Here is a 16,124-nt window from a genome sequence, read left to right as displayed (position 1 = left end):
TACCAATCCCTGTGGAGAAGAGTGTGTCTGTCGCAATATGGTGGCTCGCAACCATGGAATGCTACAGGGAGGCGGCAGTCAACTTTGGAATTGGAAAGGTGACTGTCCATGGGATTGTTTTGGAGGTGTGCTTCACTATTGAAGACGTGCTACTACGCAAAACTGTCCAGCTCGGGAAATACCGTAAGGTTTGATTTTCTGCCTTTACTTCTTTCTTGCAGCTAACATTCCTAATCAAATGTCCATGTTATTTCTTTTCCTCTTACATCTTGAAATTGTCATCGACATTCCGTTCCCTTGCTGTTATCTTTTGCACACATCTGTGGAAATCATGCTGTTTTTCTTGGGGAAAAGCTATTTTGGAAACCACAACACCTGGGGCATGTCTCTTTCTCCTTAACACCACACATGCAAACATAGTGGTTCTCTCGCTTTTTTTTTTTTTTTTTGGCAATGCAGTGTTTGGCTTCCTTTTGTTAACCTTGCTTTCTGTTTATTTTTGTTGAATAATAAAAATAATCTGGACATGGATATTTGGGTTGGTCCGTGCAAGGTGTAATCACTATAGAAGTAATTGTGGTCTTCTTTAGGTTTTTATTTATAGGACAGCATTGGCAATGCTATCATTGCAGCTTGTTTGTTTGTTGACATTCCTATGCACAAGAATTTGAACTTCAATTAATTATTTACCATTCTATTATGCATTTCTCTCAGCATCACACCCGCCTCCTGCTATTGCAGACATTGCTGAACCTTGTTGGCCATCATTATAACACAAATTAATTCCATTGGTATGCGAATTCCTCTTTGTGCTTTCACAACCTGTATTCACTGATCATTGAAGTTCCCATTCATCATCCATCTGTGATATCCTTCCAAGGGACATATCTCGCAAAAAGTCTGGTTGTGATGTTTCTGTCTTTAGCTAGACATTTCTATGTGGCTTTGATGGGTACAAGCAAAGATTATGTATTCAACACTCCCTTTATACATCTGCTTTAGGCTTTCTGTGCTGAAACAATGTTCAAAATACATTGTTGCCTTATAATGTTATACATGTTGATTTCTGTATTTCAGGTGATGGATGGATTCATGGCCATGGGCTTCCCGCAGGACACTATGCCTTTGTATGTTGCAACTCCTCTCTATTTGATGCAATGGAATCGGGATAGTTTGTGCCAGAAAACCTGACAATAACTATCCGTGGGGTTCAAGTACCACCTTTGCTGCTGGGGGATGGAGCGTATCCCATGCGGTGTTGGCTCATGAAGCCCTACTCAGGTTGCCTTGATGGAAAAAAAATGGCTTTTAATAGATCCTTCAACAGAGTTAGAAATGTTGTTGAGCATGAATTTGGGAGGCTGAAATCCAGATATCGCCGCCTTGCTGGCACCCTTCCTGTTGCCGAGGAAAATATGGTGACTGTGGTGTGCGCCTGTGTTGTCTTGCACAACATATGTGAGACAGGTGGCTGTGCACTAGAGGAACCAAATTGTCCATCCTTTCCCTTGCCAGAGCAACCCTTCCACAGGGAATGCCATCATAATGACAACAAGAATGTTGCCACAGAGGAAGAGGTGTGCTCTACAATTGCTAATTTCCAATTTGAAAGACAAAATGTCATTTTGTGAAGTTCTGCTCTTATTTGATTGCATTTTCAACAGTTGTACTGATTAATAACCAAACTTTGTAATGCTCCAGGACAAAAACCATCACAAAAGGAAGTATTCCCTTTGTCTTCATTTAATTTGTGACAGCAAAGGAAAAAGCGGGGGAATTAGTTCTCACTGTGTTCCATGTGACTTACTCCCCGAAACCCGGAAATTCAGGGTTCTTTTGTCCACAGTTAAACCTACTCAGGGTAGACCCATGATAGCTAGTGGACATGACAAATTTTGGTCCATGTAATTGAAGGCAGGCTTCACTGATGCTGGCACAATATGCATTCTACCTTGAAGTATCAGAACCAGCCCTTTCTCTGCTGCTTTGCTTTCTGCAAATCTCCTGCTCCTGCTTCCGCTTGTTAATTTCACATTCCATTGCAAATTGTTTCAGAGTCAGGAGAAACATTGTATCCAAAACAAGGCAACAGTTGCAGTAACAACAAATCGCATATAGTTTGTCCCTGCAAAACTTGCTTTCAGTAGGAACCCTAGGATTGTTGATTTCCCCTTAACCTTTTAAAGGGGCCTTGCATACCCCCTCCCTGACACGTTCATGGTGCTGCTGCCCAAAGGAAAGTAAGTATTCTTTGTTCAGCAAGTCTACACTTTCAAAGAAAGGAAGTCCACTGGGTGCTGTTGGTGGTGGGGGAGATTACTTTCTAGACAGTTTCTAGTCTGTGGATGAAAACACACACACAATGCTAGACTTGAGTTCATGGATGTATTTAATGCTCAGTGCTGTCACTGTAAAAAAGTATGTAATCATCATGAGAGGGTGGTGTGTTTACCACTGAGAAGAGTCCTCTCAGTGGCTGACTCACCTGCTTTCACCACAACTAGATGCAATAGATGACCTCACCTCTGTTGTTCATGCTCTGGTAACTTCTAGATTGGATTACTGCAATGAGCTCTACGTTGGGCTGCCCTTGAAGATAATTCGGAAACTACAGCTAGTCCAGAATGCAGCGGCCAGACTGTTGACGCGGACCAGAAGGTCTGCTCATATAACACCTGTTCTGGCTCGTCTGCACTGGCTCCCTATTTGTTTCCGGGCTAGATTCAAAGTGCTGGTTTTGACCTATAAAGCCTTACACGGCATGGGACCGCAATACCTGGTGGAACGCCTCTCCCAATATGAACCTACCCGTACACTGCGCTCAACATCTAAGGCCCTCCTCCGAGTGCCATCTCATTGAGAAGCTCGGAGGGTGGTGACTAGATCTAGGGCCTTTTCGGTGGTGGCCCCCAAATTGCGGAACAGTCTCCCCGATGAGGTGCGCCTGGCGCCGACGCTGCTATCTTTTCGGCGTCAGGTGAAAACCTTTTTATTCTCCCAGGCATTTTAAAGTGTATTTTAATCTGTTTTTAAAGTGTATTTTAACTGTACTTTTTATGTTGTATTATGATGCTGTTTGCTTTTGTTGTTATTTGTTTGTTTTTGGTTTTTGACTTTATTGTGTTATTGTAGTTATATATTGTGCTGTTTTTATCTATTGTGTACACCGCCCAGAGAGCCGTCAGGCTTAGGGCGGTATATAAATGAAATAAAATAAATAAATAAATAAAATAAATCAGCAAGAACGGGCAACAAGGCCTGCTGGAAGACTCTTCCCAGTGGCCAAGACATTTTCCTATCACCAGTAGGAGACTGTTTTGAAGATGTGGTTTACATCCCCATTAGGAAATACTCCTTTTTTAAGCTGTGGCGGTTCACTCCAGGGGTGTGTGTCAGTGCCTGCACAGGAGATCCCTGAACTGCTCCATTTTTGAATCGGGTTGCATGGCTATCACCACAGCATACATGCCCGGGAGACAATCATCTTGAAAGGGGATTGTGTTTACCACTGGGAAGAGTCTTCTCAGGGGCTGACTCACCTGAGGGGCCTTCCGGGTGTGTGCGTGTCTGTGCCTGCACAGGAGATCCCTGAAGTGCTCAGATTCTGACACGGGCCTGGACTGGGTCTCATGGCTATTGCAAATACAGACATCCCATGGGAGCCAATTGCCATGAAAGGGTGGATTGTTTGCCACTGAGAAGAGTTTATTTATTTATTGAATTTATTAGTCGCCCATCTGGCTGGCTGTCCAGCCACTCTGGGCGACATACAAAGTAAAAGCATACAAATACATTAAAAATCTCAGCAATAATAATAAAGCCTAACCCACCCCAAAAGCCTGCCTGAAGAGCCAGGTCTTCAAGGCCTGGGAGAAGCTCATCGTAGAGAGGGCATGGCGGAGATCATTTGGGAGGGAATTCCACAAAGTGGGGGCCACAATTGAAAAAGCCCTCTCCTTAGTTCTCACCAGTCTAGCTGTTTTAACTGCTGGGATAGAGAGAAGGCCTTTTGAGGCTGATCTTGTTGAGCGGCATCCCTGATGATGTTGTAGGCTCCTTCAAATAGACTGACACGGGACTGAAACAGCCTTGGTCGCCTTGGTGGATGATATGAGGAGGGCGTTGGATAGGGGCAAATGCACCTTCCTTGTCCTCCTTCATCTCTCAGTGGCTTTTGATACCATTGACCACGGTATCCTTCTGGACCGCCTGAAGAGGTTAGGCATAGGGGGCACTGTATTGCAGTGGTTCCGTTCCTTCCTCTCTGGTAGGTACCAGAGAGTGGCATTGGGGGATGAGGTTTTGGATCCTTGGCCTCTCACTTGTGGGGTGCCACACGGCTCCATCCTCTCCCCGATGCTGTTCAACATCTATATAAGCTGCTGGGGGCTATCATCAGAAGATTTGGGGTGCAGTGTCACCAGTATGCTGATGACACACAGCTCTATCTCTCATTCAAATCTTCACCGAGGTTGGCTGTAGAAACCCTATCCAAGTGCCTGGAGTTGGTGAGTGGCTGGATGGGAAGGAATAAGCTGAAGCTGAACCCTGACAAAACCGAGGTACTGTTTGTGGGAGACAAGGGAAGGCTGGGGGATGTGGACCTGGTGCTCAATGGGGTACAATTGCCCCTGAAAGACCAGGTCCGCAGCCTGGGGGTCATTCTTAACTCCCAGCTGTCCATGGAGGCTCAGGTCTCTGCTGTGAGCCGGGCGGCGCTGTATCAACTCCATCTGTTACAGAGGCTGCGCCCCTACCTTCCCAACCATCTGCTCCCATCTGTGGTACATGCCCTGGTCTCCTCTCACCTAGACTACTGTAATGTGCTGTACGTGGGGTTACCCTTGAAAACGGTCCGGAAGCTGCAACTGGTACAGAATGCGGCAGCTCGCCTGATTAAAGGCAGCTGCCGGTGAGATCACATCACTCCAGTGCTGAAGGAGTTGCACTGGTTACCGGTTGTTTTCCGGGCCCTATTCAAGGTGTTGGTTCTGACCTTTAAAACCCTATACGGTTTCAGCCCAGTCTATCTGAGGGAGTCTATCTGAAGAGTCCTCTCAGTGGCCGACTCACATGCTTTCACCACAACTGGATGCAATCAGCAAGAACGGGCAAGGAGGGGTGCTGGAAGACTCTTCCCAGTGGCTAAGACATTTTCCTATCACCAGTAGAAGACTGTTTTGAAGATGTGGTTTACATCCCCATCAGGAAATACTCCTTTTTAGAGCTGTGGCGGGTCACTCCAGGAGTGTGTGTCAGTGCCTGCACAGGAGATCCCTCTATATTTTCCAGAAAAAGCATCATGAGGGGGAGACGGAGGGGGGTTGTAGAAGAGTGAATTCCCTGGGTGAGTGGCTTCTCCTGGAAGGCTGCAATCCTGTGCACGTTTACTTTGAAGTCCCATTGCACACAGTTGGGTTTACTTCAGAGTAAAGAGGTGCAAGATTGGGCTGCACAGCCCACTGATCAGCCATCCTGATCTAGAGTATTTGGCACCCTATGTTCCTGCTGGGAGGAAGGACAGGATGTAAATCAAATAATAAATACATAAATAAATTATTGCAGCCCTACAAGGGAACCCCCACCCCCCAAAAGTCACAGAGGGACCCCCAAGCATGCCCAGGCGACCAGCACGGACGGGTGCAGCGAAAGGCTACTCTTTCTTGTTTGCTGTTTGGTTTTTTCCTCGCCAAACCCCTTTTTCCACTTGATGAGCTTTTTCCCTGAGAGCATGCGGAATGTTTGCGTAAATGGTTTGTTCTTCAGTGGTGTTGGAATGGGACCCGCAAAGTCAAAGTAGGACACCTGAGCAGCCACGGAATGAGGGTGGAGGGAGAAGCCTGCAACGCAGGCACGGGGTTTTTGCCTGGATGAAACTAAGAGCAGAAAAGAGGAGAATGGCACCCCCCAGTGTCCGCAGACTTTACCTGCAGTAAACAGGGAAACACCGTCCCTTCCATGCCTCCGCAGTTAACATTTAAAAATGGGGGTGCAGCAAGAAAAAACCTGAAAGCAATTAACGCGAGCACGTGTGAACACTAAAAAGGAAAAGAGCAAGTTTATCTGTAGCGAGGACGGATGTACATGAACTGTCCAAATCAATCCCGCTGCAAAAAGCAGCATTTATAATGTGGATCGAGGGCCACATGTAAACAGGCCCTAAAACTCTAAAACAACCATTTTCAAACAACCAGAAACATAACTGTGAAGGCGATTAAAACACAGACATGGAGTGGCATCAGATCTACAGTTTATTTCCTTTCTTAAATGCTTGTTAACGTGCTGGCACTGGAAGCCATTGCAAGATGGCATGATTCTTGGCTTTATAAATGTTGCCTCTGCCAGTGTGCCATCTTTCTGATCTGACCAAGCTGTAATGTATGCAACAGTGGCTGCTTTCACACATGGGGCTGATTGCATTAGTTTAACGGATTAAAAAGGTAGCACTTCTGTCCCGATTTCTAAAATCCCTTTCACACTACAGTTCCTGTTGCGTTAAGAAACAGCAGCTTTTTCAGCCGATATACCGGCATTTTGCGCAACTGTCTTTCACACGGCTTGTTTTTGTCCCTCACCCATGCACACTGTTCCTCACTGTGTAGGAGGTCTAAGATCTTGTCCTGTGGCCATGAAAGCCCTCTCCCTTTAGGATCTGACCTTTTAAATTATTTTAGTTGTTTCAAGACAGGGGTATGTGTGGGAACTCCTGCTGCTATCTGCACAGATGCCAGAATACCAGTACAACGTTCCATCAGGGCGAAAAAAACCTGTGTGACTAAAGGGCGGGAACACATTGCATGGTGGGATGCCTGTCACATGAGTGGCTGCAGCTAGCGAAAAACTCCTGCAATCTTCCAGGTTCCCAGCCTTGCTAATGGATTATTTCTGGTATCATTTATCATGGAAATTAGCGCTAAACTTCCACTACATTCCACTAGAATTCTGGAGCTAGCTTGTGCGTCGTGTGAAAGATCAAATATAATGCGCAAATTACCAGGTAAGAAATCGTCAGAATGATTTAGCTTGCCAAACCAGCAGCATGCCAACTTTCAGTACTTTCAGCATTACTGCATGTGTCTGCCCCGTCATGTCGTCTCCTGGCCCTTGCAAAATGCAGCAATCATCCTTCCATTTGGAAACAGGCACAGGCAATCCGCGAGCATATTCATTGGTTTCTCAAAGTCTGAACCAGTGGTTCCCAACCTTTATGAATAGGGGACCCACTTTGTAAACTCAAAAAAATTTGTGACCCCCACATGTTAATTGTTGTAATTTTAGTCTCTGTTAATTGGAAAAAAAACATAATGAAGTGTTAAGAATGTCATTTTTTATTAATCTCAGCAACAAATATATTAATTATCTGCCCTTCACCAGAAAGTCCCAGGGAAGATTACAGAATAGAAACAACTTCTAACAAAATTTTGAAGGATAGTCAACTTACTAGGTACATAAGAACATAAAAACATAAGAAGAGCCTGCTGGATCAGGCCAGTGGACCATCTAGTCCAGCATCCTGTTCTCACAGTGGCCAACCAGGTGCCTGGGGGAAGCCCGCAAGCAGGACCCGAGTGCAAGAACACTCTCCCCTCCTGAGGCTTCCGGCAACTGGTTTTCAGAAGCATGCTACCTCTGACTAAGGTGGCACAGCACAGCCATCACGGCTAGTAGCCATTGATAGCCCTGTCCTCCATGAATTTGTCTAATCTTCTTTTAAAGCCATCCAAGCTGGTGGCCATTACTGCATCTTGTGGGAGCAAATTCCATAGTTTAACTATGCGCTGAGTAAAGAAGTACTTCCTTTTGTCTGTCCTGAATCTTCCAACATTCAGCTTCTTTGAATGTCCACGAGTTCTAGTATTATGAAAGAGGAAGAAAAACTTTTGTCTATCCACTTTCTCAATGCCATGCATAATTTTATACACTTCTATCATGTCTCCTCTGACCCGCCTTTTCTCTAAACTAAAAAGCCCCAAATGCTGCAACCTTTCCTCGTAAGGGAGTCACTCCATCCCCTTGATCATTCTGGTTGCCCTCTTCTGAACCTTTTCCAACTCTATAATATCCTTTTTGAGATGAGGTGACCAGAACTGTACACAGTATTCCAAATGCGGCCGCACCATAGATTTATACAACGGCATGATGATATCGGCTGTTTTATTTTCAATACCTTTCCTCATTATCCCTAGCATGGAATTTGCCTTTTTCACAGCTGCCACACACTGGGTTGACATTTTCATCGTGCTGTCCACTACAACCCCGAGGTCTCTCTCTTGGTCGGTCACCGCCAGTTCAGACCCCATGAGCGTATATGTGAAATTCAGATTTTTTGCTCCAATATGCATAATTTCACACTTGTTTATACTGAATTGCATTTGCCATTTTTCCGCCCATTCACTCAGTTTGGATTTTTGGAGCTCTTCGCAATCCCTTTTTGTTTTAACAACGCTGAACAATTTAGTGTTGTCAGCAAACTTGGCCATTTCACTGCTCACTCTTAATTCTAGGTCATTAATGAACAAGTTGAAAAGTACAGGTCCCAATACTGATCCTTGAGGGACTCCACTTTCTACAGCCCTCCATTGGGAGAACTGTCTGTTTATTCCTACTCTCTGCTTTCTGCTTCTTAACCAATTCCTTATCCACAAGAGGACCTCTCCTCTTATTCCATGACTGCTAAGCTTCCTCAGAAGTCTTTGGTGAGGTACCTTGTCAAACGCTTTTTGAAAGTCTAAGTACACTATGTCCACTGGATCACCTCTATCTATATGCTTGTTGACACTCTCAAAGAATTCTAATAGGTTACTGAGACAGGACTTTCCCTTGCAGAAGCCATGCTGGCTCTGCTTCAGCAAGGCTTGTTCTTCTATGTGCTTATCAAACATAGAGACCATATTAATCTAGCTTTAATAATACTTTCTACCAGTTTTCCAGGGACAGAAGTTAAGCTAACTGGCCTGTAATTTCCGGGGTCCCCCCTGGATCCCTTTTTGAAGATTGGCGTTACATTTGCCACTTTCCAGACCTCAGGCACAGAGGAGGACCCGAGAGACAAGTTACATATTTTAGTTAGCAGATCAGCAATTTCACATTTGAGTTCTTTGAGAACTCTTGGGTGGATGCCATCCGGGCCCAGTGATTTGTCAGTTTTTATATTGTCCATTAAGCTTAGAACTTCTTCTCTCGTTACCACTATTTGTCTCAGTTCCTCAGAATCCCTTCCTGCAAATGTTAGTTCAGGTTCAGGGATCTGCCCTATATCTTCCACTGTGAAGACAGATGCAAAGAATTCATTTAGCTTGTCTGCAATCTCCTTATCGTTCTTTAGTACACCTTTGACTCCCTTATCATCCAAGGGTCCAATCGCCTCCCTAGATGGTCTCCTGCTTTGAATGTATTTATAGAATTTTTTGTTGTTGGTTTTTATGTTCTTAGCGATGTGCTCCTCAAATTCTTTTTTAGCATCCCTTCTTGTCTTCTTGCATTTCTTTTGCCAGAGTTTGTGTTCTTTTTTATTTTCTTCATTCGGACAAGACTTCCATTTTCTGAAGGAAGACTTTTTGCCTCTAAGAGCTTCCTTGACTTTGCTCGTTAACCATGCTGGCATCTTCTTGGCCCTGGCGGTACCTTTTCTGATCTGCGGTATGCACTTCAGTTGCGCTTCTAATATAGTGTTCTTAAACAACTTCCAAGCATTTTTGAGTGATGTGACCCTCTGGACTTTGTTTTTCAGCTTTCTTTTTACCAATCCCCTCATTTTTGTGAAGTTTCCTCTTTTGAAGTCAAATGTGACCATGTTGGATTTTCTTGGCAATCAGCCATTGACATGTATGTTTAATTTAATAGCACTATGGTCACTGCTCCCAATTGGTTCAACAACACTTACATCTCGCACCAGGTCCCGGTCCCCACTGAGGATTAAGTCCAGAGTTGCCATCCCTCTGGTCGGTTCCATGACCAACTGGTCTAGGGCATAGCCATGTAGAATATCTAGAAATTTTGCTTCTTTGTCATGACCGGAACAGATATGCGGCCAGTCTATGTCTGGGTAGTTGAAGTCACCCATTACTACCACATTTCCTAGTTTGGATGCTTCACACACCAACCCCATACACATAAACATACATGCACATACCCACACCCAGGAGCTCCCAAAACACCCACACCCAGGGATTCCCACCCCCACACGCATGCAGGTGCACATGCATAGACACACACACACACCAGAACAGGTCCCTCCCCAAATGAATCTGCTCAGATAATTACTTCTGAAACCCACAATGAAGAAGAGTGAAACCAGGCCACATTCATACCATGCATTTTTTCTGCTATTATTCCACTTTAAATACTCATGGCTTCCCCTCCAAAAGCCTGGGAGGTGTAGTTTGTGAAGGGTGCTGAGAGTTGTTAGGAGGCTCCTGTTCTCCTTGGAGGGCTACAGTTCCCTGAGTGGTTTAACATTCCAACCCTCTTCTCCCAGGAAACTCTGGGAATTGTAGAACTGTGAGGGGAACAAGGGCCTCCTAACAGCTCTCAGCACCCTTCACAAACTATACTTCCCAGCATACTTTGGGGGAAGCCATGACTGTGGAATAATAGAGGAATAAATGTACAGTGCGAATGCAGCCCAAGAGTGTCCAGGTGACCGAATGATAAAGTGTTGACAGGCTCTTAAAATCAGGCTCATACACCCATGGTATAACTGAGTTAATGAGAAGGCTGGTGCTGTTTTGCAGCTGTCAGAGATCGGAAGTCAGGTTGAAGCAATGTAAGTTTCAACCTTAAATCTGGTTCCACATCTAACTTGTTTTGATATTTTGATTTCAATGCAACAAGTGCAGAAAATCCCCTTTCACAAACATAAGTTGTAGGAAAAGGCATCAGGTACTTCATGGCCTTATCAGAGAGTTCTGGGTACTCAGAATGAACATATAGCCAGAAGTGCTTTTGTGTGATGAGTAGCTTTCAAGATTTGTCACATTCAAATTCTATTAAGCTGTTTTGTTCTTTTGGTATCAGGTCTGAGAGTATAGCATATTAGGACTCAAAGGGGTTTCTAATCCAGTTGTATGTTGGTACAGGAACTGGAAACTAGTCACACAGCTGAACTTGGAGGCTTTGCAGGTGTTCGCTTATGTCACATTCTACTTTATTGGATAATCACATTTATGATGTGATTAAGAAATCTGAAAGACATGGAAATGATTCGTACTTGGATTGATTCAGTTGACAAGATTTGGATCATAGCTTCTATTTTATCCTGAAGATTGAACATATTTACATCATTTCCTTGAAGACTTAAGTTCCAATTATATCAGCTAAATATGCCAACGAAAAGTCATTGAAGTGATGTGAAAACTGAGATTTTGATTCAAGCAGGAAAAACCTTACTTTATTTCGCAACTCAAATAGGCAAGTCAGAACCTTCCCTCGAGGAAAGCCAATGGATTTCTGTATGAGTAGTTGACAGCGATCACTGCCCATCTCACACAGAGCTGCAAAAATTCTTGAATTTAGAAGGCGGGCCTTAATGAAATTAAGAGTTTTCACCGAGTCATCTAAAACAGTCTTGAGCTCAGAGGGCATTTTCTATGCTGCTAGTGTTTCCCTGTGAATGCAGCAGTGAATAAATTTTACATCTGGTGACACAGCGTTTACACAACGGACAACACCACTATACTGGCCTGTCATAGCACAAGTCCCGTCACTACTAATTCCAACACATTTTGACCAGTCAATATCGCTCTCCTTTATAGAGTCATTCAAAATTCTAAAAATGGCATCTGAGGTTGCCCGTGTTTGCAATGATCTGCAAAGAGAAGGTCCTCATTCATACTTCCACTGCATCCATATCTAACAAATGTCAGAACATTGGCTAGGTTTGAAATGTCTGTGGATTCAACAAATTGAAGAGCGTCGAAGCGACTATTACGTATTTTTTTTAATCAACTGTTCCTTGACGTTCTCAGCCATCTCCCCAGTTCTGGACTGTATTATTTGACAATGAAACAGCATTCAATTCTTTGCAAGCCTTCTCTCCCAACATTGTACTGACTATTTTCTTCGCTGCTAGTAATATGACTTGTTCTCCAATTATATGTGGCTTTCCTGCCTTTGCTATCAGAAAAGCTGCTTGATAAGAGACTTCCACTGCATTTGAATTATCATACCTTGCCCCTGTATGCAGCAGCACTTTGGAACTTTTATTCAGATCTATGAGTTTCCTTTGAAAAAATTTCACTGGTTTTCCTGCACAATTACAGTGTTTGGTTTATAAATGTCGCCTAAGTTTCATTTGAGAGTATCTCAAAACAAATCACGCACAATAGTCTTTGGTCATTTTCAGAACCAGTCCAGGTAAAACCTGTATTTAGAAAACTATAGCAATATTTCCACATTTTTGCTTGTTTTGTCTGTGCTGCAGTTTCACTACTTTCACTTTGTTCACTTCCTCCTTTCATTTTCAATCTGCCTGTTTTCAGCCACCTATCCATTGTTGAAGTTTGACCACAGTGGAGTTAGATACTGTAATTAGATAGTAAATGATCTTCATTAATATTTATGCACCGCTTTCTCAAGCTTGTTAAAAAATTTTTTTATATGTGTGTGCATATATATATATTGTATTTTATGTATTTTAATTTACTTTAATGTTTTTGTGTTTTATTGTGTACAATTTTATTATGTATGTGTGTGATTTTATTGTAAGCTGCTCTGAGTGCCCTATTATAGGGTAGAAGGGTGGGATAGAAATATTTTAATTACATTTAGCAATTTATTATGTAGGTTTAACAATCCATTATATTTATCAGCGTTTCTTCCTTCTTTTATCTTGCACTTTATCCTTCAGTCCCTTCTCTATCTGCCTTATTTATAGTCCAAAAAGTGAAAGTTAGTCAAGACCATTTTTGGACACGAGACTTTTACCTCGGTAACTGACTATCTTCCCTCTTTATGACTTCTTGGCACTTTTTGATTTCCAGTCGTACCTTTCCTGAAGTTGTCCTATATTCATGGAATCATAGAATAGTAGAGTTGGAAGGGGCCTTTAAGGCCATCAAGTCCAACCCCCTGCTCAATGCAGGAATCCAAATCAAATATTCACTGAGCTTTCTTCTTTCTTACATTTTCTACTATGATTCACTGCTTGCACACAGAAAGACTTCACCGCCCTCTCCTGTCTCACTCCCTATCAGGTCACTGGGACAAAGGGAAGGGGAGGAGAAGAAAGGAAAATATTGAGGGCTGGGGTTTTTCTAAAAGGTTTTTCAAATAACAGGAAAGACCTCAAGTAATGTCTCTCCCACTCTTTATAAAGTATCCAAAACCATTTCCCACATAGGTTACCAGCAACTTCCCCTCCCTCTTCCCTTCCCTCATAAACACAAAAGCAGCATTTAACCCTCTTGTTTTAATAGTGCTTTCTTTGCTGAGAGAAGACAGAAACCTGCTTGCTATAACTAAAGCTTTATTAAGAGAAATCTTAGAAGATCCACTGTGGATTCCCTGGCTCCTCCCATCTGACCTTTACACTGAAGCTCAGCCTCCAGATCTCCATGGCAGTCTTCCTGAAGTTCCCCCTGTTGGATGGAACTGCTATTATAACATCCCCAATGTCATATTTGTGATAAGAACATACAAACGATGTCAGTATAACTTCTCGAACTAAACAACTTGAAAGTAGCGCTGGTTCTGAATGACTGATTATTAAACTGTCTATCAGTCATCTAATACAAAATCTGGATATTGTTTAGGTGGTTTGATATGATTGCAGGTATGTGCGCTCTTGACAAGGTCACTGTTCAGTGTTTGTGATGCAGTTACATCTGTGTCTTTAATTTTGTGGTTCAGGGCCTGGAGTATGGTGTGCATCTTCATGAGCACATGGAATGATGGAATTATCCTGTATATCATCCTCCTCCACATCTGAGGTCTCTTTAAATCCTGGAGGACTCATTAGGCGAATGAACTTACAATTCCGTCAAAATGAGCGCCCATTGACTTCAACAACATAAGTCCGGGGATTTATTTGTCCCATGCATGTTCCTTTTGTCCAAGGACATGTCTTGTCTTGAGGAAATAATTGGATATGTACAGAATCTCCAGTGTGCAGAGATGGTAGCTCTTTTGAATCCCTGTCATAATAGCTTTTAGTTTTATTGTGTTTGTGTTGCAGCTGATCTGTGACTCTCATTGCAATTTTGGGTTTCAATAATGCAAGAGCTATAGGTAGAAAGGATCATGTGCTGTAGGTAGAAAGGATCGTGTGCGTCTGGACATAAGTCTTTGCACTGGGCTGCTATTCATGCCAGCAGTTGGAGTATTTCTTCACTCCAGGATAGCTTGCCATATGTTTTCTTTAGTTCTTGCTGTTTTCTTTAATAGAGTTTTTGCAATTTTGACGGCCGATTCAGTTTTGCCATTAGACTGACTGTTGTAGGGAGATGACATTATGTGGTAAAATTCCCAGTCTTTTGAAAAAGTTTTTGGAGGTGAACTGAGATCCACCATCGGAAATCACACAGGAAGTCGCTTAAAAAGCAGCAGCTTCCATTTCAGAAGTTTTAATTATTTGGTGCCTTTAAAAAAAAAAAAAAACAAATGTGGGAATTGCAGGGCAGTACAGAATATCACTTATGCAACTTCTCGCATTCCGTTCTTTGCAAACTATGGCCTGGTGCACTTCTGCTTCTCCCACTTCTATCAGAGCAGCACCCCAGTTTTCTTACCACAAGATCTGCCAGGAACAGAACACATGACACTTCTCTGGGAAGTGCCCTGTCCTTCCCAGAAATAGGTTGTGGAGCAGGACTGGGGAATCTGTATCCCTCCAGATGATGTTGGGATTCCCACTCCTATCACACTCAGGCAGCATGGCCAAGGGTCAGAAATGTTGCGAGCTGTAGTCCAGCAGGAGCTGGGAGGCCATAGGGTCCCCACTCCTGCAAGTCAGGAGGTTTGGGTGATCTTCCAGAACAGTGTGGGAGGTGACACAGAGGGCTGCAAGGTGCCCCCCCAAAAGACTTCCCAGTTTAACTCCAATGGGAGTCTCCACTACATCTGAATCCATTCTGCAACAGGAGTCTACATTTGCATAATGGTTCCTATGCTATAACATTGGAAGGGAGAGACAGAAGATGAAGCCAGTTGGTTCACTAGAAAAGACAATAATGCTGGGAAAAACAGAAGGGAGTAGAAAAAGAGGAAGACCAAACAAGAGATGGATTCCATAAAAGAAGCCACAGACCTGATCTTACAAGATCTGAACAGGATGGTTTATGACAGATGCTGTTGGAGGTCACTGATTCATAGGGTCGCTATAAGTCAGAATCGACTTGAAGGCATATAACAACAAAACCTTATCCCAGTCTGCATTTGTATTGTAATTGTTTTTTAAGATGTTTTTAAAATATATTTTTAGTAGTCAATCAATAATAGTAATAATCTTCTAGGTGCTCTTATTTGGGAACAAGGCTCTCTGAGTGCAGTGGGACTTTGTGTCAGCATGGCTAGGAATGTCCTGCTCATACAGTAAAACAGGCACGGCCCTTCAAGACTGCAAGGATTCAGCTTGGGAGTCTCACCTTCAGCTAAAAAACAAGTAGTGGATGATTTCACACCATCGCACCAGGGGCTGGTCTGTTAGGGCTACTGGGGCACTGCCTTGCCAAACTCAGTCTACTCTCTCTCTGCTGGTCCCCCACCTGCTTGCTTTTTTAATTAAATCCAGTCGGGGGGGGAGTGGCACTCCTGCCAGCTTCCTCCACCTCAAGTGTTGCCCTTGTAGAATTCAGCAAGGAGGAGGATGGGGACCAAAGAAGTAGTTGCCTCCACCTGCCATTGGCTCTGGCTCCACCTACTGTTTGGGCGCCCTTCCTTCCACCGCAACAAGCACCAGCCACCACTGCACCATTGTAGTACCAGAGACTGTGAAAAGGATGAATGCTTTTACCCCGGATTCAGCCTGTGATCAACATGTTTTCGCAATAGCAGCAGGGCCCTCAGGATCAGTAGAGCATGCCCATCGGAGAGGCGTGATCTTTTTGAAAACATGCTGCTGTTATGCTGGGGCAAGAGAATGAAAAGGTCTGTGCCTTTCTTACTTAGATGACACATTAGCAGTGATG

Source organism: Rhineura floridana, chromosome 1, assembly GCF_030035675.1.
Source record: "Rhineura floridana isolate rRhiFlo1 chromosome 1, rRhiFlo1.hap2, whole genome shotgun sequence".
Classification (NCBI taxonomy): Eukaryota; Metazoa; Chordata; class Lepidosauria; order Squamata; family Rhineuridae; genus Rhineura; species Rhineura floridana.
The sequence above is the reverse complement of the archived record's forward strand: the minus strand, read 5'-3'. Positions refer to the sequence as shown.